The sequence below is a fragment of the Salvelinus alpinus genome, chromosome 32, assembly GCF_045679555.1.
Source record: "Salvelinus alpinus chromosome 32, SLU_Salpinus.1, whole genome shotgun sequence".
NCBI classification, from domain to species: Eukaryota; Metazoa; Chordata; class Actinopteri; order Salmoniformes; family Salmonidae; genus Salvelinus; species Salvelinus alpinus.
Genome location: NC_092117.1, coordinates 13611629 through 13636473, shown reverse-complemented (window position 1 = coordinate 13636473; position 24845 = coordinate 13611629). Strand labels below are relative to the sequence as shown.

At 43.1% G+C, this 24845-nt stretch overlaps 1 protein-coding gene across 7 annotated transcripts in view; it reads left to right on the top strand.

The window, feature by feature from the left end:
- LOC139562505 (Golgi-specific brefeldin A-resistance guanine nucleotide exchange factor 1-like) overlaps nt 1–24845 on the top strand; it is a 76704-nt gene that overhangs the window by 5147 nt on the left and 46712 nt on the right. The window lies entirely within an intron of this gene.

Below are 24845 nucleotides of genomic sequence, written 5' to 3'. Positions count from 1 at the left end.
TACGAGAATGACGATAATTGTCATTGTCCATGGAAGCGGACAAGCTTAAAACAAAATCCAAATTTTAATTTTCAATTTTCCCTTCGCCAATACGTTACATGGATAAACCTCAGCCAGTTGGGACCTTGGGGCTAAACACATTCAGATTGTTATCACAAAGTACCTTCTCCAGCCTGAAGAGTAAGAGCATATTTAATCAGGTGTGCAGCAGATTTCCACAGAGAAATAGGCTGGCCTTTCACGTTTGTCAATATTATCTCTCCCAATGTCTTACTGGGGGGACTACTCAGCTTAATAATTTTAAGAAGTCCCATTGAAACGATATCACTGTTTGCTAATCTTTTATCCAAATTCCTCATTATGAACGAGGCGGCGAAGGTAAATGTTAAGCTAAGTTGTGCAAGTGTTCTACTCTGCACAAAGACTGGAAGATGTGTGCAACTATGAGGCGATGCACAACGCTTCACAAGACACTGTTACCTCGGAGCTCTTCTAGCAACATGCAATTCAGTATAAAAAATATAAAATACTATATTTGATTTCCCTGCATGTCTTAATATTCTTGTCAAGAATTCCTTGATCGGTTTTGGTTGTGACAATACTTTGTTCTTAATATGTACTACTTCTATCAACTATATTTCCTCTGCAGGGCAATATTCTCCTTGTACTCAGACATAAGAATGTCCTATTCTTTTATACTTACTTAGTCCTCTTATTCCGGGGTGGACATAATTCTGCAACAATATTCCACTGGAGTCTCTTGGGCCACAGTTTGTGCCCTGTCCCATGAGACTCATCTCTTCCAGTTCAGCCACCCCTGTCCATCGCCACATTCTATATGGCCTGCCTCGCTTGTGCTTTCCCGTAGGTGTCCATTCGACGTGGACATTTTCTTGAGGCATCCTCCGCAGTGCACGTATCTGTGCCATCGAATCCTGCCCGTCTTGATCTATACTATGCTGGTGGAATAAACCTTTTATAGGCCTACTGAGTTTGCGAAACTATCCTCCATGTTGGCAACACGTTCCATGATGTCACTTTGCATTCTTTGCAGAATGGTTGCCAACATGATGCATATGACAATTTAAAATTTCATATAGTTTGCTGAGCAAAAGAGGTTTAGTTGTTTCACATACACTAGGTTGGTTAGTCTACCTAGTCTCCTACAGTGCCATACAGTGGCTTCAGAAAGTATTCATACCCCTTGACTTATTCCACATGTTATTGTTAAAGCCTGATTTCAAAATTGGTTAAATAGTTTTTCTCACCCATCTACACACAATACCCCATAATGGCAAAGTGAAAACATGTTTATGTTTTTTGTGTGCAATTTTGTTGCAAATAAAATATTTAATTTACATAAGTATTCACACCCCTGAGTCAATACATGTTAGAATCACCTTTGGCAGTGATTACAGCTGTGAGTCTTTCTGGGTAAGTCTCTAAGAGCTTTGCACACCTGAATTGTACAATATTTTCACATTATTATTTTGCTGTTGATCATTGCTAGCCATTTTCAAGGCTTGACATAGATTTTCAAGCTGATTTAAGTCAAAACTGTGACTAGGCCACTCAGGAGCATTTCAATTTCGTCTTGGTAAGCATCTCCAGTGTATTTTTGGTCTTGTGTTTTAGGTTATTTTCCTGTTGAAAACTTGACAAATTCACCTTTCCTCTAGGATTTTGCCTGGGCTTGGCTATATTCTGTTTCCTGAAAAAAAAACGTCCTTGCAGATGACAAGCATACCCATAACATGATGCAGCCACCACCATCCTTGAAAATATGAAGAGTGGTACACAGTTTGTGTTGTTGGATTTGCCCCAAACATAAAGCTTTGTATTCAGGACACAAAGTTATTTTCTTTGACACATTTTATGCAGTTTTACTTTAGTGCCTTATTACAAACAGGGTGCATGTTTTGGAGTTTAATTCTGTACAGGCTTCCTTCTTTTCACTTTGTCAATTAGGTTAGTATTGTGGAGTAACTATAATGGTGTTGATCCATCCTCAGTTTTCTCTTATCACAGCCATTAAACTCTGCAACAGTTTTAAAGTCATCATTGGCCTCATGGTGAAATCCCTGAGCTGTTTCCTTCCTCTCCGGTACTGAGTTGGGAAGGACTCCGGACGCCTGTATCTTTGTAGTGACTGGGTGTATTGATACACCATCCAAAGTGTAATAACTTCACCATGCTCAAACTGACATTCAATGTCTGCTTCTTTTTTTACCCATCTACCTATAGGTGCCCTTTGCGAGGCTTTAGAAAACCTCCTTGGTCTTTGTGGTTGAATCTGTGTTTGAAATTCACTGTTTGACTGAGAGACCGTACAATTATCTGTATGTGTGGGGTACATAGATGAGGTAGTAATTCAAAATGTTGAATGTTAAACACTATTGCAAAAGTGAGTCCATGTAACTTATGTGACTTGTTAAGCACATTTTTACAACTGAACTTATATAGGCTTGCCATAAAAATTAAATACGGAGGGCATGGAAATTTCAGCTTTTCATTTTTTATGAACTTAAAAGAAAATGTAAAAACATAATTCCACTTTGACATTATTAGGGTATTGTGTGTAGGTCAGTGACACAATCTAAATGTAATCAATTAACAACAATTTTGTAACAACAAAATGTGGAACAAGTCGAGGGCTGTGAATACTTTCTGAAGGCAGTGTGTGGTTTCATAGCAGATTTACTGTATGCTAACTTCATCCGATTTGTTTTCTGGTCAGAATCTTTACATTTCACTTATTTTGCCTACTAAGTTATTGTAGTGTAAATTCACATCAAATTCAAGTGTTGATCTGCTGATTTATCAAAAAAGCAAGTGAGTTTTGAATCCTTATTTTCCAGGTAAGTTGAGTAGGAACATATTATAATTTTTATATTTGTTTTACAAATATGTTGGGAGAAGGATGCAAAATGTTGTATGAAGTCATCTTTTCGATGTGCCATTCTAGATGGTCTACAAGAGATTGTATCTTCACAGGTGTGTTTGTATTGCCCTTCTCATAGATATGGCTATGTGGCTATGTGTTCAAGCAATCAGCTTAGACTGTGAGTGGTGCATGTATGGCTTGGCTCATATTCCTCATCTTGGGGCTATAGTTTGGAAATGCTAGACATACAGATTTTGGCTCTCCTGAGTTCACTTGTTTCCACCAGGGATGTGGTTTTCCCTACTCTACTGATCAGTCGGTCAGTAGAGTATGCGATGGCAAGTTGCTTTCAAGTTATTCAAACGTTTATGGTAACTAGTCTACGGCATCTCTATAAAACTGGTATCTCTAGAGCCATATAGGGTTCACATGCAACAACCCCATTAGAACCCCTGACACCCATTCTGTCCCTCTATCAACATCTGTAATGATTGATCATTTGGAGTGGCTGTGTTGTGTGGATTTAATGGAGTGGTGCTAGCTGATGGTCTCCGGTGAGCCAACTCTGCGGTCAAGCCTTTGTGTCGTCATGCCTTTGCAATGGGAGTTCTGGCAGCTCCATAGCCCCAGCCGCAGCAGCAGCAGTAGCAGCTAGTGGAGAGACAGAACACATGGAGCCTGCGGCCACGGTCTCAGCCCCCTCCAGGCATAGCGCTTCCTCAAGGGAATGCCACTGCCTCGAGATGGACAGGCACGGCTGCGACAGAGGCCTGGGAGGAATCCGCCACGCTTCCCCCCCCCCCCCCAAGAACACCAAAGGCCTTGTTAGTGTTCCACAGCTAGCATTGGCAAGTGTTGTTATATTATGTTCAGCTACTTTGATTCGTCAGAGGTAGCTGCTGTAGTCTCTTGGTTGCCAGTTAGATTAGTTTACAGTTTAAGTTCAGCCCAAGTTGCCATTCTTTAAAAAATGTTGGGAAACTTCTGACAATGCTGGAATATTATTGTAATGGTTGAATATTTTTTTGTTATCCCCTGTTGTGACTTCCGTTTGTGTTTGAGCAGACTGACTTAATTGTACAGCATTTGTTTTTCCATCTTGTTTTGTGGTTCTAATGTGGTTTGATATGACATTTCCAATGGACAAACAGTAGGGGGGTTAAGAGATGTTATTGCCTCCTTAACCCTCAATCTCGTGCGTATTTGGCTCGCTTACACGGTATGCACCTGTCCTAGTGCGAGATGAAAGCCTGAAAAGCACATCAAATAACCGGACCAAAGCCCAACTCTGTGTTTGACTGACTGATCAATGTGTTTTTGTTTCTGTGTGAATTCTTCTGGGTGGGCTGTGTAGTGGTGCTCTGAGGCTGCAGTGGTCCAGCTGTCTGCTTAATGAAAGCCCAGTAATTCCATTCACACTGTGTATCTTAGCTCCTCTAACAACAAAAGCAACCAGCGAAGGAAATGTGGATTAGTCCCGAAAGGTTTCTCAGCCACTTTCTCCCCGTTAAAGGTTCTGTTCTCCTTCCTCTGTTCTGCCAGCGTGATTGGCAGGGCCATGTGCCATGGCACAGTGCAGCTGGAAGTATATCATCTGCAATTTTAGTTGGGTAAATATAGCAGGGAGTCTTGTCAAGCAGAGAGATAAATTGTTCTGGGAAAGGAAGTGTTGTCTCTCTTTCTGGAAGAAAAAAAAGTTTCCTACAACTTCTGGAAGGAGGGTTTCTCTTTATTTCAAACAAAGAGAACACAGTTATGGAGCCTGGGCCAGTGGTGAAGCATTTGCCATGCCTCCACCCCACATCACCCCACCTTCTCACACCACCCCTCTCTTCCCTAGGGGAGGTAGGCCCAATATCTCCTCTTTGGATGGGATGTTTTGGATTGTTCCAAATGCTTAATCTTCCATCACTAAGCTCATTCAACCCATATAATTTAGTGCTTTCCACAGATTTAGGATCTGCATCTGCGTCTTTAGACTTGAACTGCTTGTTTGCAAACAATGAAAGGGTAGACTTTCACCCTTTGTCTCATAGGATATGTCTTCTAAACATGAATGAAACAGAGCATGACTTGCTGAATCTACAGTTTCGAGGAGGGGAATTATTTGTACTTGAGTATCTCAATAAGGAGTCTTTATTTAGCCAAACTTTCCCTGCTTACTATTCAAAATGTCATTCAAGGGCCTCCCGGGTGGCGCAGTGGTCTAGGGCACTGCGTCGCAGTGCTAACTGCGCCACCAGAGTCTCTGGGTTCGCACCCAGGCTCTGTCGCAGCTGGCCGCGACCGGGAGGTCCGTGGGGCGACGCACAATTGGGCTAGCGTCGTCCGGGTTAGGGAGGGTTTGGCCGGTAGGGATATCCTTGTCTCATCGCGCTCCAGCGACTCCTGTGGCGGGCCGGGCGCAGTGCGCGCTAACCAAGGGGGCCAGGTACACGGTGTTTCCTCCGACACATTGGTGCGGCTGGCTTCCGGGTTGGAGGCGCGCTGTGTTAAGAAGCAGTGCGGCTTGGTTGGGTTGTGCTTCGGAGGACGCATGGCTTTCGACCTTCGTCTCTCCCGAGCCCGTACGGGAGTTGTAGCGATGAGACAAGATAGTAATTACTAGCGATTGGATACCACAAAAAGGGGGGAGAAAATGGGATAAAAAAATAAAATAAAAAATAAAATTGTCATTCATTTTATATGTATGTATGTATGTGTGTGTGTGTATAATATATGTATGTGTGTAAAGCCAGCGGATTCAGTCAACTGTCTGTACCGCAACAAAATACCATTTTGTGTTGTCATTGACTGTTTTGGGTATGACATAATAGTCTCCAGCGGTCATTGTAGATCATATTTACATGTTAAATTGGAATGTTCTATATTCACTCCAAGCCTGGTTTGGGCTCTTGTCTGCCTTAACGCCTATGAGATGTAGCTATGGTTTGTTTGCCAGTGCTGTCCACTAATCATTGAACTTCTGGGTAAGTAAGTGGACCAGTGATGACAAGGATAACCATGAGGACTTGTGTTGGGTAATCCCGGCACTACACTGGATTTACAAGCAACTAATAGTGACAAATTGGCACTGTGACATATTTGGTAATGCCTATTAAGATGAGCTGTCCATATTTTCTAATTGAAGCCATGTTTTACAACATCCAAAAAGGCAAAAGCATTGTTTTGATGTGTAGATTGAATCGGATCTCTCCCGTGACATTGGCAGGGAAGTGTTCTATAAAGGATCCGTGTTTAACATCAAACAGACAAATCCGTCTCAATCCCCCGTTGAATAATTCTGTGGATTTATATTGGTTGTACAGTGGTCGACTATACCTCTGAGCGCTAGGAAAGAAGAGAGCAGGGTGAACACATTCATTCACACGGTTTTCTTCTCCCCCTCGTCTATCTTATTTTCTAGATTTTGTTATGCACAAGTCATTCCCAGCCTCAGCTTTCTAAATCTTTTAAATCTTTTTTTCTTCATCTCCCTTTTCCTTTCCAGCGAAGGTCAGATTTTTGACAAGTCTTCAGAGAAAGCAGTCGGTCTAAATCTCATTTTTATTCATACAAATACAGGTTTAGAGATTTCAACACCCACAAGATCCAAAGCCAGACCGGCCTTTGACTGACAGCTCTTTCCCTTTTTTCCAAACACTAACGAAATTCACAGGCACACCTCTAATGGACTGGAATCACCAGAAAGGCACCAGTGGTTGATAGTGGAAGCGTAGAGTGAATGCCGTAGCGATGATTTGATCACTCGCATACTGACCTTTTCAGTAATTACCTCACTGTCCCATGAGCAAAGGACAATGCAGAGACAATTTTGCTAGGAGTGGTAAGATTAGGAAAGGGAGCACATTTTAATTGTTATTTTAGTCTAAAACACATTATGTTCATGATTTCATCCCTTTTAATGGTAATTGAAGTGTATACTGATATTTATTTAAAATATGTTTTTAGTGTCTTAAGCTACTATCCGGGTCCGCAGGTTAGTTGTTTTATAAGGCTATTTTATTCCTATAGTTCATTATTGAAGGATTAACAGTCATGTATGTGTTTTACTTTATCCATGAAATGCATATGATCCCACACATGTACCTCAATCAGTGTTTCCCTTCGTTTTTTGTTGTTGTTGCAGCAGTGTCAACGGGTTGCGCGTGGGGATTTAGGCGCACCTTAAATTGGTCCGGAATTGGCGGTAGAGAGAAAAATGTACTGTTTGTCAGCTAATTTCCTTTTTATTTTATGCATTTTCCTATGGAGCTGAGAGAATGTTGCAGTGTGAAAGTACATTTCCTGCAATTCTACACATTTTGACATGGCCAATTCTGTGTTCTTATGCTCAAACATTATAACAAATCAGGGCCCGTGGGCATGTAGCCGGCGTGACCGGTCAGTAATCCAGCCATGCCAAAAATTCTCCTAAAGTCATGGTTCTTAGAATTTTTCCATTCTCCAGTTTTGGTGCTTGCTAGTTCTCAAAGATTATATTATTGAAAAATATTTAGGTCAATTATCTTTTCTACAGACTTTGTCTTGTGTTACTCATTGGAAGTTTACTGAAAGTGTTTTTTTTATCCCAGCCCAGCGATAAATTAATTTTCCTATTCATTTAGCACCGCTGTTAAATTCATACAGGGAAACACTCTTTGTACAGTCTCGTCCATCAATAAGTAGGAACAAACACACACTCACAGTTCAAGGTCAAGTGTGTTCGTGTGTGCCGTCTTGGCCACACAGCTGTGCTCAGGCAGCCGTGGCCAGGCCTCTGAGGGCCGTAGCCTGTGCACGTGGGAACCGACTGTGCCCTTTAGGTCCTCTGCGCTCCTCCGTCACCTGATATCCGCACATATATCATACTCAATTGAACCGCCAGAATGCAGTTAGCAAATGCCAAGTAAGAAGAAGAGCCGTAATTCATATCGCTCAGTCACTTATGCAAATATGTTTACATATGAAAGCATTTTGCCTGGTGGAATTGCCCGTGTGAACTTCATTACATTTCCCCAGTACGCTGTGGGCTTACCACTGAGATTGTAATGAGAGAGGGTTTTATTCTCAGTCCCAGCTTTGAAGTTATTTTTATTGCTCAGTCAAAAAGACAATAATTACTAAGGATAGTGTTGTCAGAGCCATTAATACCCTGGTCATTTTCCTGACGTTTGATATTTTACCTATTTATAACACCCAATCCACTAGTCTTCTTGAGTGTAGGTATTTTAAAGACCGGTTGTGTGCTATTGAAATTAATTCTGTAAAGTGGCCTATATTTGCTTACTCCATCCCTTGAGAGCATGTGGATTCTCATTAACCCTTGCGCTATACCGGGGACTTAAAGGTAAGGGGAACATTTTACTCTTTGACTGTGAATGTCACAAGGAAACATTGTGTGGGCCCAGAGCTGAAGTACAGCAAGTGTTTGACCCTGTGAGGAATTTACAACTGCTGTCCCCTGAGGAGCGAGGCTTCCTTTCCATTGCGCCAAAAACTTGAGACCCTGGTTTCCATTACAGAGAGATGGTGTCCTGTCCGCTACTTCTCCCAACCTTTCATCTATCCCCGTCCATGGGAAAGGTGGGACGCTTAGCACCCTCGTAGGGTTAATGCCCCAGTCCAGGTGGGATGGGCATAGGGTTAAACTTTTTTAGGAACAGTACTCAAGCTTTCATTATTAGGTGCTTGGGGAAGTTTATCGGGTTCACTATGAAGCCAAAGGAATGGCAAAATGTTGGACAACTTTCACAATATGTCATAGGAAGTTGAAACCTTGAGGCTTCAATACAGTAGAAAAGTAATATGGGCCATTTTATGTTTAGACCCTGTAAGCAAGCTGACTATGACCAGCAGAGCAGTGTTCGTCGGGATGTGGTCCATTGTGGGTGCGTTAGGCCTTTTGGTCCATCGTCGTTAAAGCGCCCATCAAATGGCCATGATTAATCGGGGTCCTCTCCATAGACAGGCTGCCACCTAGTGCTGGTTAGTAGCTGTAAATCTGGCCAGTTAACAGTGCTCTAACCGGGGACTGACAGGCAGGGCTTAGGCAACTGTTGTCCTGTTTCAGAGCCTCAACAATGTGCTGAGTGGATGGAGAGTCCCACCAAAGGGCCATTAATCATATTGGCCTGGGACGGGGGTGCGCATCGGCTGGGGTGTATGGGTGAGGGTGGCGTGAAGGATCCGGATGTGCTGACAGGAACAGAGGGCAAGACGGGAGCAAAACAACAGACCCAAAAAAGAGGGAGACAGGAGTACTTTGTTTGGCCTTCTGCCAGCAAGGTTAAGCAAGAGAAGAGCTGTATATAATGACGAGATGCTTGTCTCCGTCCTAAAAATGGATGTCGTTGTCCCAAAGGCGGGAAGGCCGGTGACAAGCTTGAGTCCAAAATAAGCCCATAGAAACGCTTTGGGCTTATTTTTGTCAGATTTTGGTGAGAGTGGAACCTCTCGCTTCACCTCTTCCTCTCTGGTAGAGCATTGCTTCCTGAAAGTTTGCATCAGAACACTTGTCATTGACTTGTCATGTCAAGTTCTCTGTGCTTCAAAATAACTCACTAAGGATGTGAATAACAAATATGTTCTTGTCATCGAATAGCCGACATCGATCAATAACTACCAATTTACCGTAGAACCTGTTTGGTGCGAGTAATCCAATCTTATGTAGCTCATTGAAGGGCAAAGGCAAGAAATGTACTTTGATGCACAGCTTTTGTTTTGAAAGGTGCAGTCTATGATAAGGAAACATGGCTGGCTAGTTACTTTTTGCCACCGGCATTAATGGTGACCTGAGACAAACATTGCTCTGGCTAGAAATAGATTTTCACCAAGATACCACTTCAGGCATTATGTCCTAAGAGGGACAAATAAGATGACATAATGGCAGTAGATATTCAGGTAAAGATAACATTAAGTGTCATGGGGTCTAGCCTACAGTTAATGTCTAAGCAAACCTATAGGGTCCTCTTAATTTCTCTAGGTTTAACCTATAGGGTCCTCTTAATTCCTCTAGGTTTAACCTATAGGGTGATCTTAATTCATCTAGGTTTAACCTATAGGGTCCTCTTAATTCCTCTAGGTTTAATCTATAGGGTGATCTTAATTCATCTAGGTTTAACCTATAGGGTCCTCTTAATTCCTCTAGGTTTAACCTATAGGGTGCTCTTAATTCCTCTAGGTTTAACCTATAGGGTGCTCTTAATTCATCTAGGTTTAACCTATAGGGTCCTCTTAATTCCTCTAGGTTTAACCTATAGGGTCCTCTTAATTCCTCTAGGTTTAACCTATAGGGTGCTCTTAATTCCTCTAGGTTTAACCTATAGGGTGCTCTTAATTCCTCTAGGTTTAACCTATAGGGTGCTCTTAATTCCTCTAGGTTTAGCTGTGGCCCACGGAGTCTAGAGTCGATCAATTTAATTCAGGTCTAGGCCTACCTAATGTGTGTTTGTCAGCCGTGAACCAATGCCGAGGATTTAGTGTTTTCCAGTCTGCTACCTGGATTGGGTTTTAATGTTCTGTTAAGCATATTCTTATGAAGTGGTAATTGGCTCGGTGTGGGGTAGTTCTCCAACAGGACCTCCCCTGTCTTTGTTCAGCCTGGAGGTAATAGGTTTTAAGTTCAATGTTGCTTTAATGACGCCACACTGGGAGCTGAGAACATTATTAAAGCAGGGGGTATTAAGGTGGGGTTTGGGACATTTCAACACCTCTGCCTCCTGCACCCGTCCACACTGGAGGTCTGCTCTAAAAATAACCCGGGAGCGCATGTGGTGACACTTTGATGGGGCGGACAGCATTTTGCAGATTGACAATATGACCCGGTATTGACAATTTTTTGAGGTGCCAAGTGTTCGCTTTCAATGTGTAAGTGAGCGTGTCGCTATGTATAGTCCGACACAAGGCTGACACCGTTTTAGACGAGGCTCAGAATTGTGTTTGTGTGGCGGCGGTTTCTGCCCTGTGTATTGTTGGCGCCTCACGGACAGCATTTATTAACCTTTTTAATTCGTCATTCTATAGCAGGTCACTTTCCAGCGTGATGTTATTTGCATTTCTGTTGGGCGGCTGGAATGACCCCTGGCTCATCACAATCCCAATAAATCTCAGGGGTGCCTGGCCAAACGGGATCTGTGCGCTAGTCTAGTTCACATAGTGTGTTGAGACTTTCTCATGTATAGATTAATATGATAGGTCTATATAGTACGTCACCTCAATCTTCTAGATGAATATTTACCCCATGCAAATGCTGTGGATTATGTGGGCTAGATATTTTAGCTAGTTTCATTTAGCTTACAGCTTCTACATTTAGCTTATAGCTTCTGGCTGGTCTTGTCAGGGGGTTCTGTTGTGTGGACCGTACATAAATCATAGTACCTATTAGTGTTTTCCTCTTCATTCTGAGTAAGTCGGTCTGCTGTAGGGTATGCCTGGTTGTAAAACCTGTTTTGTCAGTCATAGCATGGACAAATATAGGGTCTCAACCCTGAACACCTTTGTTTGAAATATTGCATTCAATTGGTTAACGGTGGACACAAGGTTGTTTACTGGAAGGGTACATTTGGAAAGTCAGAAATAAAGCAGTGGACCACTGACTGTCAGTGGCCAGGATAATCTCCTTAGTAGGACAGCAAAGCTGGAGAAATCAAACTGCACACTCGACTAGCTGTGGAAGCGGCCCTGCTATTGGGTGTTGGGGGGGTTGGTGGAATGGGATTTTATTGTTGTAGAAAATAAGGGCCGATATTAGTATTGCGAGGAGGCAGTGTCTTGCTTGTGTGGCGCTCACATCTTAAGCCTTGGGCGTCCCAGTGCGAATCCCAGACTGCCTTGATGGACTGTGTTAATAAACCTCCCTGCAGACCTACACCCCCCTCACACACACATTCAGTCTCTCCACACACAGCTGCTTGTTATTTCATGCCCCATAATGGCCCTGTGACCACGGACATTCTAATACACATATCCAATTAGATAAGCATTGCTGTGTGCTTCAGCTTCCAACTGTGATTCTCACACATACATGCACACACATTGATACATAGAATTCACATTTTTAGTTTTTTCTCAGTCTTGCTAAATAAGACTGTAAATCAAGTTCACCCTCATTCCCAATCCCTGAATTATATTGTACTAATTTATAGGTACCATTTTTAAAGAACGTTTTATTCTAGGAACATTTTAACTTCCTGTATTGACGCTTTTGGAAAACCTAATGTAGTTCCCAGGAGAGACTGCATGTTGCTGTTGAGTCTTCAACGTTATGGCAACTTGTGTGTGATGGGGGAGGCTAAGATCATTGCCTTGTTCATTGAACATGCCAAGCCGATACTCGATTACACTTCAATGAAATCACCTGTCAAAACTCTTGAGTACATCCATTGGGTTGTCAACCCCCCCTCCTGTTTCGGCATGGAACAGAGGCACTGGCAAAAGGCAATAGCTTCCAAGTGGACGCCCCAAATAAAAAAATAAAAAAGACTGCCTATTTTTGGGCCGCAGCTGGGTTTTGAAGGGTGTGTGTGCTGTCAAGGTGACATGGGTCAACTTTCTTGTCGCGGGACGACTGGGGGGGAATGGCGGCGAGGAGGGGTGGAACAGGCTTGGGGTGGGGTGATTTAAACAACTGCCAGTGTTTCAGGGTTCATAAATATTGAATCGAATAAAGGTGGCATATGCGGCGAGCGTTTTAAACCTGTTGACGCGTCCTTCTAAAATAGAATGGGATCAGCACTGACGATTACACATTTTGACAAAAGCCGTCCTGCTGACAGGGGAGGGAGCCGGCCGGGCCTGGCGGCCCACGCAGCCGACGATGAGACATGCTAACAATCTGAGACAACAAGGAGGTGTTGATTGGTCTGAAAGCGAAATAGAACTGCTGATATACTGCCAGTCTACCCCTCCCTCTGGCTCCCATTGTTATGGCCATGGCGCTCCTCTGGCTGACGGATGTGACTGTGACATGGACACAAGGGACAAGGTGATCCTGGGTAATTCATGTATTGAATAAAGTCTCACCTTGCCTACAGACGCCCCCCTTTGCCCCACCCCTCATCTCTCTCGTAAATGGCTTTTGATTTTTTAGCTATTTCGGTCACTTTTTTTAGGTCATTTATTTATATATACACACACACACTGAAGTTTCTGAGACATTTTAAAGTTAGAGGTGAGTTTTTCTTTAGAAACTGGACTTCCCGATTGAATGTAAAATATCGTGGCTGTATCGTTTTAGATTGTACAGTGTGTCTTAGCCTCTTAAACACTCCAAGGTGTTGATGTAGTTCAGTGGTCAACAACTGGTCGATCACGATCGATTGGTTGATCTCCACGCCATTCCTAGTCGATCATCAAACATTTCTGTAAAAAACGATAAAGCCTTATTTAAAAGAAACATTATATGCTGTTGGCAGTAGGGGCACTTGATTCAGCAGCCCTAGCACTGCAAAGTGTTCCCATTTTGAACCATTTAATGTGTCTGAAGGTAGAACTCAGTCTACCCGGCCGTCCCAGAAACCAAATCAAGTGCACCTATAGGCCTACCGCTGGCCAATCAGATAGCTCAGAGCTCCATGTCTACACAGTTTCCTCGAGCCGAACACACAGCAAAGTTGATACTGTAAGATTTTAAAATCGTGACTAGAAGCTCAACGAATACAGCAAAGAGCTGCTGTTTTTGAGAAAGTTCATGTTTGTTGTTATTCAGCACTGTCAACACTTTGTTAAACACATTTTTATAAGCCATAAAATGTGTCCTCCCTACTTCGTCATGCTACAACCAGCACTGCAGCTGCAATTAATGAGTATAGCAAAGTGTTCTGATAAGCTTGCAAAGTTATTATTGTCTTTTTTAATATTGAGAAATATTTCACGTTTTCTGGTCATGGGAGTAATATGAATTGGTGCATGAGGCAGAAATAATGCAGTGCGACTTGAGTTTCGCCATCAGCCCGAAGACTGTCCCCTTTTCTCAGCAGAGGGAGGGAGAGCTCCCCTCAGACTGACCATCAGATGCAGGCCATCAGTAGTGGTAGTAGTAGTAATAATATTATGCTCACATTCAAGCATAGCCAATGCATGCAGTGATAACATATTGGACCTATAGCCTTCTGCACAAACCTCATTGCTACAGGACTGTTTTTAATTTGTTAATGTTGCATAGGCTTACGTTTAAGTCGTCTTTAAAAAAAATCTGGACGGTAGTTCTCTGCGTGCATTTTTACTCAAAGTGATCTTGACTCAAGGTTGGTGACCACTGATGTAGTGAAAAGCAGTGTGAGATAAATATACCCAGATTTGTCTGTTTTAGTCTAATCTCTGTGTGAGAGGGGTGTGGTGGCTCCAACTCTGTAGCCCCTCTCTTCAGTCAGAGTAGGGTTTGTACGCACAGGGCAGACTGCAGCCATTCCAGCTATGCACATAAACCCATGTTGGTTTTAAATAGTAAAAATGCTAAACTGGCAGTAGTGGAGCAGGTTATGAGGGGTGAAATGTGGTCCCTGAATTTACGACCTGGGAACACTTGCGGCGTAGTATTGCGTCTTGTTTTTGCGGTGTGTGTGTGTGTGAAGAGAAGGGGGTTGGTGCTGCTCTGTATCTCAGACACCGAGGTCAGGGGGGAACTGAACTTGTGAACCAGTGGGCAGCACTGTTACTGTTGAGACGAGTATTGATCAAACTAATCCAAGGCTCAAAGCACAGATTCCTCTGAACTTTAGGTTTGCTCTTTATTTGGACGCGCCACACGCTGACATTGCCTCCACTCTTTCAAAGGAAAAGAAATGTCTAGAAAAAATAAGTACAGATGGTGACTAATGTTTTGTTGGTAGGTATAATGGCATTAGTGTGAAGGTTGGCAGTTTAACCGACCTATATGGTACAGATAAGAAAGCAAAATCCTGAAATCTAGGGTTTGCTTTCTCAAGACTCCGATCACACGTAACGTTGTCTGGCCCATTTCCCTTATGGAGTTTTATGAAGCGCCTAGGGCAATCAATAGTTTTACAGGTTTTGGGCTAAATACATATGTTTGTGATATTGCAATATGGTTTACTAATCCATAATTCAAGTCTTTACTCTGGTGTGTTATATTGATGTAGTTCAAGAACAGTGTCTGCATTTGTACCAGCATAACATGCTGACCACAACGCTCGCGTCGCGTGCGTGAGCATTGCAAAATAAATGTAAACATACATGTTATTCAATTATTGCACCCACACTTCTCGCGCGCGCCAACGAGCGTCTGCGTTGCCAATCGCTAAAATAGAAGTCAGTTCTATTTGTGACGCTGAACGCGGTGCAAGTCCTGCATCTCCCATCTCATTGGGTTATAGTAGCAGATACCCACGTCCCATCTAATTGGTTATACCCACGTGGGGGATTGAAAGGAACTGAGTTCGGTCGATTGTCGTGGTAACTATGAAAGTTAGATGCCAATCGCCACATAAAGTCCAAAGAAGAAAAAGCCTGGAAGGAGGAGAGATGACTAGAAACGATTCGGTTGGCCGTTTTATGTGTGGATTAATTGTCGGAGTAGAGGACCTTGTGCATTTCAGGTAAAATAACAACTCAACGTTTAGATCCCAGGACAAATTAGCTAGCAACTGCAAGCTCGCTAGCTAAATTGCCATAAATGTTCAATGCTGTTCGACCTGTTCCCAAATTAATATAATTGGTTCAGAGTTTGTTTTGATATTTCAACTTGCGTGTCATGATCGCGTTTGGTGTGGGGGGACAAAATCTATTTGTGCACGATGGCGCACATGCGCAGCCGGTTTGGGTACGGTGTTAACGTCGGCCATTTTTATGTTAAACATTTATTCTATTGTTCACTCTTGAGGCACTAGCTTAATGTACAGCTGTATAGTAGACAATCCAACCGATTCAGCCATCTCTCAACACGCATGTATGCCGAGCCATTACAGGACAAGTTGAACGGGATCTCTAGGGCCATTGAAATTGTGACAGATACTTTCATAATTATAGGTTAACAGTTCCTTTATCATTGGGCGAATGTAGTATCAGGTGCTGTCAGGGCAGGAGAGTAGAGATGTATAGAGGGCACGTTTAGCCAACGACCCATTGCAGTTGTGTACACAGAGAGATGCCCCACCTCTGTCTGCTCGACACACACACACACACACACACACACACACACACACACACACACTCACACAGCCATTTTCTTTAAAGGTGACAAAAGGGATTGCCGATTGTTTTTCTGTTTATCAGAGGTGACATGACCAGTGGCGCAAGGGGGCGAGGAGGCCCTGTGTTGCCATAGCTAAGTATACATCCCTGACAGCTCCATAATGGGTTTCAGGAAGTTCAGTCGAAAATAAAAACAAAGCAACATTTCTAGCTGATTGGTTTTGAAAGGCCGTTTTTCCTTGCTGAATGGGAAAAATGTGGACTTCAGCATTCCATGGCAGTGATGCCAGTCGGATGGGATAGGCGCAGCCTTGCGTGAGCAGAACGAGCAGGGCCCGATGGAGACGCAGTGCGCTGCAGAAACACACTTTATGGGCAAGAATTTCGGCCATGGGTTTGGAATAGCAAAAAAACAACAAATGGAGGAAATCCAGATATTATATTTTGTATCACAAATCTTTTTAAAATTAGCTTTATTTTGTCCCAGACCGTTAGTTTGTTAAATGTTGGTTGGGCTTTAAATACTTTTAACCTGATATAGCCTAGTTCAGAAAATGTTGATGTGAAAGTACTGGTATACTCACTTTATTTCTACAGTTGGACAAGTGGAAGATTGTAAAAGAGTGTGTGGACCTCCATTTAGTGGTTTGGAGCTAATCCCTGTAAAGCCTGTAATGTAAGCAACATTCTCAGCGTTTGCTCTGTGATCCAAATGATGTCGTACTACGTTACCAACTGAACTGGCAAGACCATACTTTAAATACCCTGTTCTATTGTTTTTGTGTCACATTATTTTGAAGTTAATAAAAATAGACCATTGGCACTCTTTTCCCCTTGCCTAGGAGGGACCAACCCAAAGCTGTCTGTTTTAGACTAAAGCATTTTTTCCTGATCAAGGCATTTTGTGGTATAAAACATATGGAGAAAAGAAAGAACAGAACATAAACTAGAAAGCTTGGTAGATTCCATTTTACCATGTTGAATGTTTTGATTCTCTAAATAAATACTGATCAAGTCAGAGCCTGGTGGGTTGTGGATGAAAGCAAGGGCCTTGTAATGAATGAAAAGGCTAGATGGCATTGAACCATCCACTCAAGCAGCGCGCGGAGGCTGACAAGGCGGAAGATAAGTGAGACGAGAAGAGGCCACAAATCGTATGGATGGAAGTGCTGTGGCCCTGCGTTTAGATCTACATTTTTGATCTTTGACTTTCTCATGTGAGAGCTGCCTCAAGTGTTTACAAACACCTAGCCCGCCGCTGCTGTCAGACCAGAATTTTGTCATGAATTCATAAAGATAATGCACTTGCTGGATCCAATCCCATTTGCTCAGCTGTCCAACAGTACCCCACAGTATCTTGGAGGAGCCACTTAACGCGGCATGGTTTAAAATTACTGCACTCCTGGCAAACGGCCTCAGTATTAAACTCAAACACTTTTTGTAAATTGTGTTTGTATTCCTTTTTTCCCTTTGCCTCTCTGGTTTGGGTCAATTATGTGCTGAGAGATGTTTTATGACAAACAGCAAGCCTCAGGGAAGTGCACTTTATACATCACTAGAAGGGCCTGCCATCTGAACTGCGATAGAGTAGCTCTGTTTTTTGCTCTTCAACCCCTCAGTCCCACTGCACAAATGCTGAGGGAAACTTGAAGGATTGCATCTCCTGGTAGCTGTAGAGAAGACTGGAGGGTTCGTTTCTCTATCCCGCTGACACCCCCCTACAGGAGAAGAGGCATAGAGCCGTAAGCCATGCCAAGAGCCTCGTTGCGGGATGGCGGGACACATAGCGTACCCTCTTGGCCCAGCCCCTGGCCTCTGCATTTACCCAAAGCTGGTTACAGTATCGCAAACATGTGGACCCACTGGGGAGTAATTTATGACAGTTGTCGCCTTGGTCTGATAAGCCAGCCAGGGCATCTCCAGCCACTCTGAGCGGGGCATTTCAGAGCCCCAGTGGGGATAAACCCAATAGGCTTTAATGTTTCCCCACCATGGAGCCCATGTGGCATCACTGGACAGAAATGTTCCCCGGCCCCAAAGCCACTGTTGTCTAAAGTCACCATGCGTTGCCATGGAGAGGAGAAGTGCTGCACATGGTGGCTACGTGACACTTTGGACAAGACTCAATCTCTATGTATTTTATGAAATCTTGTTATGAAATCTCAAACTTGCACAATCTTTGTTGGATGTATATTAAGGTGTAAGGAAAAACTCTCTGTGTCATATCGCTGGATAATATTAGACTTAGTGACAGTGAAGTGGTCCAAGTCAACACGGTAAAAAAAAAAAGTTGTAAGTACACACTTGAATCTGAATTTCTTAATTTCAATGTTTGGTTATATGACCCACTTCATCCCTCATCTGTATTCCCCCTGTAGACTTGTTTATGGTGCTGTTAGCAGAAGGAGCTGACCTTGTGCAATGGGCTCAGGGATTCTCTCAGCTCTGTCAATGGGCTGCAGATCTGACGGCTAGATGGACTGAAGAGGCTTTTAGCTGTGTGTACAGTCTCCAACCTCTGTTTGTTTGGGAGTTTATTCCAGCTGTACAGTGTTTACTGCTAGCCGAGGAGGAGTTGTCAGCACTAGTTATTCATGTGTGTGCCACAGACTGGCTAAACAGTATACTAGCCGAGTGATGGTGTATTGGCTAGTCCACTCCCTGCAGAACAAGAGGCAGCATAGGGAACTGCTCATTAATATGCTTTTGCTGTATTTAGGAGCTGACTGGCTGGGGCACGGTGGGTCCGTTGTCCTCTCGACCCGCCCACCCTCCAGCCCAGGGTAAACTGAAACAGCCAAGATTAGCATTAATCCCTCTTAATGCTGCGGCTCATAATATAGTCATTAGGTGACTTGAGACTAATCCGTCTCACCTAACTGCTGCGATTTATTAAACACACACAGAGGATTTTTGGATTTTCTGTCAATGCAGGGCGGGCATAAAGAGTGCATCACGTCTGAATACAGTGGTATCAGACTATTAATACTGATGAAGCTGGGGCTGAATAGTACATTGAAATGAGGGGGCAGGGATGACTGGCCTTTCCATTGAATCATGTTTTCCTGCATGTTGTCTCTTACAAATCCCCACAGTCTGTTTTACCTGCAGCTCAAACAGTGATGAAAATGTGAATCCTTGGTCAGACTTGCAAAGATTAAGGTAATGCTTTCGCTATTGGTAAATCAAAGCCCACACTAGTTATTTCAAACATTTTCTAAACATATTTCCATATTTGCTCAGTGCCCAACACCTTACATATATAGGAAAAACAGGACTGAATCCTTTACCTTCTAAAATGATGACCATAGCCTAACGATCATAGTTTAGGCATAACACGCAACACCTTTTCTAGATCAAATATTAGAATGTATTCTTTGTGGTGATTTATCCAACCATTCATTCATGGTTTACCCATCCCACCGTTGTGTGAACACGGCAGCCGAAGCACAGCTGGTCCTTCCAGTAATGTCAAAGTGCAGAGGAAGTGACCATGTTCTGGAGATAATTCAACAGTAGTCCTTGGGAATTCTATCTGGAGAGCAGCCAGAGCTCTGACTGTGTAATGGCACCTTGAAGGGCTCATGCTGGCAGGCAGTAGGTTTTCTTGTCATGCCGTGACTCCTCTACAGTGTACTCCTGTCCTAACCATCCACCGGCTACTGCTTCCTTCACTATAAAAAACAAAATATATTTTTTAACCTTTTATTTAACTAGGCATGTCAGTTAAGAACAAATTCTTATTTACAATGTTGACCTACCAAAAGGCCTCCTGCGGGGACGGTGGCTGGGATTAGAAATAAAAATCTAGGACAAAACACACATCAGGACAAGGGAGACAACATATAAAGAGACCTAACACGACAACACAGCATGGTAGCAACACATGACAACTTGGTAGCAACACAACATGGAAGCATAAAACATGGTACAAACTTTATTGGGCACAGACAACAGCACTAAGGGCAAGAAGGTAGATACAATACATCACACGAAGCAGCCACAACTGTCAATAAGATTGTCCATGATTGAGTCTTTGAATGAAGAGATGGAGGTAATACTGTTCAGTTTGAGTGTTTTTTTGCAGTTTGCTCCAGTCACTAGCTGCAGCGAACTGAAAAGATGAGTGACCCAGCGACGTGTGCACTTTGGGGACATTTAAGACTGTGACTGGCAGAACGGCTGTTGAATGTGGAGGATGAGGACTGCAGTAGGTATCTTAGATAGGGGGGAGTGAGGCCTAAGAGGGTTTTATAAATAAGCATCAACAAGTGGGTATTGTGACAGGTATACAGAGATGACCAGTTTACAGAGGAGTATAGAGAGGAGTGATGTGTCCTAATAAGGAGCATTGGTGGCAAATCTGATGGCTGAATGGTAAAGAAACCACTTGGGGTGTTCGATTTATACTCTAGCCCTAAAATCTACCTTTATGGACTGAGAGAGTGAGAGAAAGAGTGAGACGTTTGTGAGAGTACAATGCATGTATTGGATCACTGGTCAACTTGCTCTGATTTTCTCTAAACAGCTGGTAAATAATTTGTTGCCTCCAGTAGAGCTAACCGGCTAAATGTAGGCTATGCATTTTACAAAGCCATACGTCTTGAGAACAGACCAAAAAGATTGACACAATATATTTCGAAGTTGTCGTCATTGATGGTTTTATCGTAATATATATATTTTTTAATTGCTGTATTTGGCACAGTAGAGAATATTTCTTAAGATAATCAAACTCTCTCTTTGCCACTGAAATGGAAAAGTAAAGTACAGGACTGATTTCAGAATAGAATGGTGTTGAAAATAGAGCCTTTTGAAGACGCTCTTATTCAACAGCACTCCTCACATATAAAGCATAGGTCTCTGAGCTCGCACTGCTCGGCTGATTTAGTGTGTGGCGGTGGGTCTTGTGTCTTGCTAACACAGTAGCCGGGGCCTGTTGTCTAAATCTACAGTGCGTGGTTGCAGGATTCCTTCAGACCCCAGGGAATGCCATTAGTTGGGAGCTGAAGGAATGCAGCAGGTGAAAAAGAGTGGAGCCCCCCCCCCCTCGTTTCTCTCGCTCTCTTTCTCCCTCCACCCCTCATTCTTTCCATGCAGTTGTGGATGGTAGTACTCATCAGGATGGGTGTGAAATCTAGTCCGAGCTGGAGCATGTGTGTCGATTTATCCTGCCGAGCTGACCGCCATCTGCAGCTTAACCCTTTACTGTACCAAACAGAGAGCCTCATCCTACCCCCCCCCCCCCCCCCCCCAACCACATCTTTCCCATGATTCGCACCAGGATCGGCAAGGGTACATGGTCGAAGGATCGGATGGAAATTCAGTGTTGCGCTCTCTGTTTGTTTTTCTGGAAATAGAGGTGATAATACCAGGCCACCTCTTCTGAAGGGCAGCGTATGACAGCGCTATGACTTTGAAATAAAATGGATTGGATTAGATAATGGGGGCAGTATTTACCTCGAGGCATGTCATTGGGAGAAAACGGTTTATAGAGCAACTTAGTCCTGAAAACCAAACTCAAGATCATCGATTTATAATGAGATGTGTCGCGAGACCTTAAAACGTTGGACATAAGGAATCTTTTCATGAGTTTTATAGATTTTTCTTACACAATCAATACGGTGTATGACAGACACACAAACACAGGAACTGAACTCAATGTGCTTCATCCTACCTTCCCCCTCTTTCTCTCAAATGTTTTAATTCAGCATGATATAACATCCGTTATTTATTAGTTGATTGAGTGTAAAATATGTCCATCCATCATAGTGGTGACGGCAGGCTGTGAAACACATTAACTGGACGCCGGAGCCTGGCCAGCCCTCGGCTGGAATAATACTGCTTCTGTGCAAAGTATGCACCATAGAAAATACATTTTGTGTACAGGATAACAGGTGCAAGGCTGCGCCGGTTCCTGGGCCGGGAAGGTTTACTAATGAAGTCATGCTTTTTGAATGCGCTTGGCGTTCTTTTTTATATCAGCAGAGCTGAGTTACTCTTAAATAGACTTTTAGCTACAGGTCGTCTGAGAACATAGGTATTTTTGGTTGTTTGGCCTAGATGAAAGGCAATACAACTTTATTTGATTATAAATATGAGTTTAGGGCTTGATTGACAATGGAATAGTGTTGTTTAATTAGTAGTCCACATTCCTCAAGCCTTTGTCCACTGCCTGGCTATTACCGTGGCTGTATGCCCCTTCAATATTCATTGTTGAGCATGCTCGCTCTCTCTCATATAAACAGGGGTATTTCTCCCTAGTGAGGCCCTCTCCTGTTTTTGGTCGTTATAAATCCAGAGGGCAGTTTGAACAGAGCCCCGTGGGTCAGAGGTGCTGGCCAGGCTGTTTGTGTTTGCTTGGTCTTTTGCACTGCCTTTTTTAATATCTGTCCCAAGATGTGGCAAACAAAGCCTTGGTGGCCAGCGGCCTTAGTTTCAGTGACCTGCTGAAAGACTGATGAAGAGGAGAGCGTATGAAAGACTGCCTGGATTAGGAGACCAAACAGGCCTCTTGTTTATCTGTGTGAATTAAAGTTTATGCTGTGCTGTCTCTTTCGCAGCCCCCTACACATGCACGGACGTACACACACACACACACACAAACGTATGCACAGTCAAACTGCGTAGCTCCACCTCTGTCCACAGCCAGCGGTGAGGGGACAAGTAGGCAAGCGGTGACAAAGCCACCACCAGGCACAATGGGTTTCCCTCTAGACTAGATAATAATAATCACATGCTTTGACTTCTCTGTTCACAATAATCATGTTGGTGTTTAAAGATGTGCAACATGACTGAGGGATTCCTTTTGAATCCAAGAGTGTACAGCAAATACTGCAACAAGCCTCTATTGTTAATATCAGAGAAACATTTTATATGTATTGGCCAACTTTGTTGTTTAAAGGTTCAACACAGGGTTTGTTTAGAATTTTTGCTTTGTAATTTCAGAAAATGTCCCTAATATACCTGCATTAATAGTGGACTGATAGTTTCACACTATTACTTACCCGCCAGTGTTGTGATTGGTTGTGATATTCGCCTATTGATTTCTGTGAAAGCTTTTTGACTTTGTGGTGGTGTTATTTACCATGCTATTGTTTGAGGAGAGCGCACCGTTTTGAACTTAAAGTTATTAATAAACAAATTAGGCAAATTTGGGCAGTCTCGATGATACAATTTTTTAAACATAAATGCACTGATTCATTGTATCAGTCTAAAATGTTGCACATATGCTGCTGCTTTCTAGTGGCCAAAATGTAAATTGCACCTGGGCTGGAATAATACATTATGGCCTTTCTCTTGCATTGCAAAGATGATGGTACAAAAAAAATGCTTTTTTTCTTTTGTATTATCTTATACCAGATCTATTGTGTTTATGTTCTCCTACATTCCTTACACATTTCCACAAACTTCCAAGTGTTTCATTTCAAATGGTACCGAGAATATGCATATCCTTGCTTCAGGGCCTGAGCTACAGGCAGTTAGATTTGGGTATGTCATTTTTAGGCGATAATTGGAAAGAAAGGGGTGGATCCTTAAGAGGATAACAAATCGATTTTCAGTGAAAATAATTAACACTCAATTGTAGCAATTAATTTAAAACTCTTGAAATGAAGGCCACTTCCATCTGTCCTTATTTGAACAATATTGGCTCTATCTTACCTTCGCTGGCCACTTAGCAACCTAAGACAAGGTATGTGTGTGTGTGTATATATACAAATGCAAACTATATTCCATTCCCCACTAGAAAACACTCGTGTTGTAGCCCTGCAAAAGCTACAGTGAGTTATTTCCGAAGCACTTGGAAAAGTTTTAATTTCTCTGGGGCTTTTAAATTGCCTGTTTAGGTTGTGCCGAGGCATTGTTCAAAGCATCTATAAAATACCGCTGCGGGTTGGACGAAACAACCATATGGAGTTTCATAACATTGGTACATCCTAATTGCCCCCCTTTTGACAAGTGCCAATTTCCTTCAAGAGGAGGGAGCGATGGGGGGGAAAAGATCGAAGGAGGGAGGGCTTGCAAAGTTGACATGCATCAAACTTCTCCCGACAGATGGATAAGACTGTCGTCCAGGACTTGCCAGCGCTAGATGAAAATTCTCCCTGGATTTCATTTAGCCTTGCTGGCCTTGTTAAAACGTCCCCTCTCCCCCAGCATTAAGAGCCGGCCGCTGGAAGGCCCCTGACTCTAATTCCAGGAGCGGGGCTCAAGATCAATAACCATCAGTGTTTGGTTTTAGGCCGCTGCACCGGTCACAAGGGTGACTAACCCCCCCTCACCCCTGCTCTTCACTCACGCACCCATGGTGTCATTTTGTTTTGAGGTAATTTTCACTGTGAGATCGTGGACTGTCTGAATTGGTGTGTGTGTGTGTGTGTGTGTGGGGGGAGGGGGGGTGGTAGTAGAATCTCAGGGATTTGACAGGTCTGCTGTTGCACAGTTATTTTTCTCCCTTTGTCTGTTACTGTGAGGGCACGTTAGCATTAGGTTGTGTGCAGGGCATGCACTACAATATGTGCGTGCTCAAACGCATGCATGCACACACACACACACACACACACATGCGCACACACAGCGGTCCTGTTCAGCTCATGAAAGGCGTAAAATTAAATACATTTTTAGCTGTGGAGCCAAGAGTCTTAAAATGTCAGGACATGGAGGGGAAGAGCAGAATGTGTGCAATGCCCATGTCATAAATCTAGCACGTATCATACACACATTCTTCTCTTCACGTTTTTGGCTCTCCCATTCACAAACAGGCACCATTGGCAACTCTCCGTATCCTACTTCCTTTAGAATGTACAGTATGCATTTTCTCTCAAGTCAGCAC